The sequence below is a fragment of the Canis lupus genome, chromosome 37 (assembly GCF_048164855.1).
Source record: "Canis lupus baileyi chromosome 37, mCanLup2.hap1, whole genome shotgun sequence".
NCBI classification, from domain to species: Eukaryota; Metazoa; Chordata; class Mammalia; order Carnivora; family Canidae; genus Canis; species Canis lupus.
Genome location: NC_132874.1, coordinates 1,581,503 through 1,585,694, shown reverse-complemented (window position 1 = coordinate 1,585,694; position 4,192 = coordinate 1,581,503). Strand labels below are relative to the sequence as shown.

The window sequence follows — 4,192 nt, the reverse complement described above, 5'->3', positions numbered from 1 at the left end:
TTTGGAACCAAGCATGCACAAGAGCTACTCTGGGCTCTGGGTTGATCAGAGCAGATTAGGTGAAAAGGCTGTGCACTCAGCAAGGCTTTATGAACTCCTGACCTGAGCCAGGGACCGTGGGGCTAAGAAGCAACAGATGAACAGGCCACAGGAGTGATCCCTCCCTAGGAGAGAGGGGGATCTTGAACAGGAGGGAGGGCTTATTAAACAAGCTATTAGGACAGGTATGAGAAGGGGATTTTCGAGTCTTGAGGAAACGTGGAGGAGGCACTTAAGCCCAGATAAAGGGAGCCTACGATGATCTCAGCGAGAAGGGCTGGAAGGTCTAAGTCAATATTCGAGCAATGGATAGAGAATTAGACCTCATAACGTGAGGGCAGAGAGGAGGGCAAAAACAGATAAAAAATGAGAAGAGAAGGGGAAATGGAGAAATAAGTTTACCCTGGGTGGTGACTAGAAGCTAATGAGAAGGGAGGGTATGTTAGGGTAGGAACAGAGACGAATGAGGCTGGAGATGTGGCCAGGGCAAGGCAGCAGTCACCGAAGTGTAGTAGGGCACCCCGGCAAAGTGGAAAGGCTTGTCCCGTCGGAGAATCTCTAAGGTGACACTGTGGGCAGCTAGGCCACGGGTGGCACCCGCTGTTGGTGCCAACTCAAGGGCAGAGGCATTTCAAGATGGAGAAAGAAGCTCGGGAATTTGCAGCTAGGTGGTACTGGGGTGGTCATTTGCTCTGCCCGCGGGGCTTGAATCCATCCTCTGAGAGTGTTCCCCGCAGAAGGCAGCGCCGTGAGGGCGAGCAGAACCCCTCCGTGCTCATCGTGCTGGAATCAGGTACTTACAACTTCTTAGACTTCCTATTCCAGCCTTATAGCAACGTGGCCATTCTTTTTAAAACAGAAGTTCTTTTTTGTGCACACACACAAATTCCTTTCTAGGAACCAAGCCAAGGGAGGATGTGGGAGACACAAGTCTCCACTCCCCCCCTTCCCCCCTACCCCTTCCTCCTCCCCCCACCCCCAACCCAGATCTGGGCACAGCTTACAGGAGTGGCGGCTGCCTCTCCATGTGCTGGTTTCTGCACCAGGTCTTGCTCCAGCAGGTGGGCTCAGATTTTGGTAATATTATTGCTTGTTAGGGCTGCCAGATTAGCTGGATTACAGGGGAAAAAATGCTAGTTTGAAGAGATGAGATTGCAGGAAATAAAATGAAAAAAAATTGCTAAGAAAACTCACGAAGGTCCCACCGAGATTTGAACTCGGATCGCTGGATTCAAAGTCCAGAGTGCTAACCATTACACCATGGGGCCAGTGGCTGTGGTGGCTTGGCAGGTAACCCTTCTGATAAAAATTCATCACTGAGGCACTACACCCCCAAACACTACCCTTAAAAAAATTTTTTTTTCTCTTTTTTCCGTTAAAATTGTACCACCCCTTGCAGGGTATTTTGAAAATGTGTGAGTGTTTCAGTCGTCTTAGTGGATGGAGGCTTTTACCTAGAGGCTGGAAGCCAAATGGCTTTTACCCAGAGGCTGGAAGTCCTAAGACACCCAGGACAGCCTGAGACAAAGTTATCCTTCCAATTGCACAGCTTTTGTAAAATGACCTTGTATGTTTCATCTGGTTTTCAGGGGCCTTTGTACCCTTCTATCTGTACGGAATCATCACATACACAGCGGACAGGGCACTGTAGGCCCTTGTTAGGATTTTAACTTTTATTCAGCTGTGGGAGGTCCCAGCTTCTGGGTGGGTGTTCTGGGAGACTCACCTCTGGGAATCCTAAGCTACCACCTGAGCAGTCTGAGCCCTCTTTTGCCACCACACTGGTAAGAAGCCCATACCACATGGTAATGCTCCTGCTGGCAGTCCAAGCAGACAGTATTAATTGACAGACATGTGAGTGAAAATGCCTACAGATGGTTCTAGCCCTCAGTAGCCATCCCCAAGAGTCACCTCACATCAGGAAACTCCCACTTCAGGCTCCAGACATCCTGGAGGGCATTCTGACCACGGAGCCCATGAATATAGCACAATGTTTGTTTTATGGCACCAAATTTTGGGCTGGCTTATTATGCAGTAACAGTAACCAAAAAACAACAAAACAAAACAAAATAACCCTCTAGAAACAAGAATTATCCCTCTCTACTCCCTCAGCATTTCTCAATAATATGACTCCTCAATGTTTTTGTCACCATAAGTAATACATTAATGAACATCGGTGTTCATGCCTTTGTAGGGGCCTATTTAAGATCTTGTTATATAGGGACACCTGGGTGGCTCAGCGGTTGAGGGTCTGCCTTTGGCTCAGGGCATGATCCCCGGTCCCGGGATCAAGTTACACAGTTGACACCCAATATGGATCCTGCTTACTTACTCCCTGTCTGTGTCTCTCGTGAATAAATAAATTAATAAAATCTTTTAAAAAAATCTTGTTACATATTTCCAGAAATGATGGTTTACAAAATTGTTAGCCTTGGAGTCTGCAAGAGTGAGATGAAATGTAAAAAGTTAAACATATGAAGTAGATGACTAAGGACATCCTCTAAGCACAATGTATTGTTACTGCATTAAGAAGATATCTGTTGGGGCGTCAATCCCTCAGTGTCGTTCCAGACTCTGTCTTGGGATCGGGGGTATGGCTGGGAACAAGAGTACTCTTCTAGGGCTCACCTCTTTAGGAAGAGTTTTACAAGAATGTCATTCGTTTTCCTAGATCTAGGTCCTGGGGGTGGGCATCTTCTCTGACTTTGCGGGCTTATCTTCAGCGCTTTAGAGAACCTACAGGATTCTGAGGCCCAAATCAAGAATTAAATTGGACTCAGAAAGAGGCAGATGTGAGAAGCTCAAAACCTCTCCCCTCATTGCTCCCTTTGCACAACCACACCAGGCTCTCTTGCAGTTCGCAGAACGTGCTAAGCAGGGAGCTGAGCAGGGTCCTTCCATCAGAGCAGCTTCCCCCAGCTGGTGATTCTCTCAGCACCTGATGCCCCTGATGCCACGGCAGGGCCCTGTCTGCGGTCCTTCCTTCAAGTTGCGATTCCCAACTCCTTATCCACCCCCTTGCTTTGTTTTACACAAAATGCTTCATCAAGGAGCTGATATTTTATAGGTTTTATTAATTTATTTTTTATTGTCTGGCTTATTTCTCCCTTCAGCGTGCCACAGGAACTTTCACAGGCTTTTATCACTGTGATAAAAGGAGGAGGCGGAGACATACCCTGTCTCCTCCATGCTAGGCTAGTACCTGCCATATAATAGATGGTCCTATTTTATGATTAAGTAAATTAATTTCCCTTACATAGAGGTAAAATTACTGACTCTCCAGTGAGTTGCGTGACTTATAGCTGGAATTTGCAAGAATGTCTGTATTCTTCTTCCCTAAATGCATCAGGCTTAATTATTTTCCTGTTATACACATGGTCTCAAGCTCTATGGATTATTCAGACTTTTGTTACAGTTCTTAGCCTATCAACATGTTCTGAGACAGACTGAAGTTCATAGAGGAAAATGTGAGATTAAAGGAAAGCAATTTAGGGGAAAAAAAAACTTGCACGAAAGAAGATGCAGATTTTTCTATACTAAACATATAGAAAGAAAAACCAAAGAATATCTTTATTACTGACAATAAGCCAATAAGTACATTCTAAAGAAGGACCTCCAGGATGGTAGAAGACAAATTCCTGTCAAAGGGTACTACATGCCCCAATTCTCTTGTATGAAATAAAATCCTCTTCAACCTCTTTTCTATTTCTTTGTGTAAAATATAAACTCAAGCCTGTACTGTGGGGCCCTGTCTGCGTACCACGTTGTCTGTCCAATATGGAGTTCTGTGCCAGTGTTCAAAGCTGCCACGCAGTCGTTTTTTCCCAGTTTAAAAAGCATAGGAGTGTCATTTGATTGGTAAGAGGTCTCCTAGGACTTCCAAAGGCTAGATTTTGTTGCACAGATCTTAGACAGGTAGCCCTGCAGTGTGTATCTCCGATCCACTGGCTTGTTTGATCATATGCTACAAAGGTTAACAATGTTGTATATCAAGTCTTTCAACTGATTAAAAAAAAAAAAAAAAAAACTTGTAAGATTCTTCTACTAGTTCCAAAATAGACCAGTGATCTTTTGTTTGTTTCCTTCATGCTCATGAAGCAAAGAAATCCTTTGAATGCTGGATTAATTTAATAAATAATTTGAGAGTCTGCTT

General features: G+C 44.8%; 1 non-coding gene across 1 annotated transcript; it reads right to left on the bottom strand.

Annotated features, from left to right (window-relative positions):
* Positions 1 to 1,235: 1,235 nt before the first annotated feature.
* Positions 1,236 to 1,307, bottom strand: TRNAQ-UUG (transfer RNA glutamine (anticodon UUG)). The gene has a single exon. It is a non-coding gene; the product is annotated as a tRNA-Gln (tRNA).
* Positions 1,308 to 4,192: the final 2,885 nt, after the last annotated feature.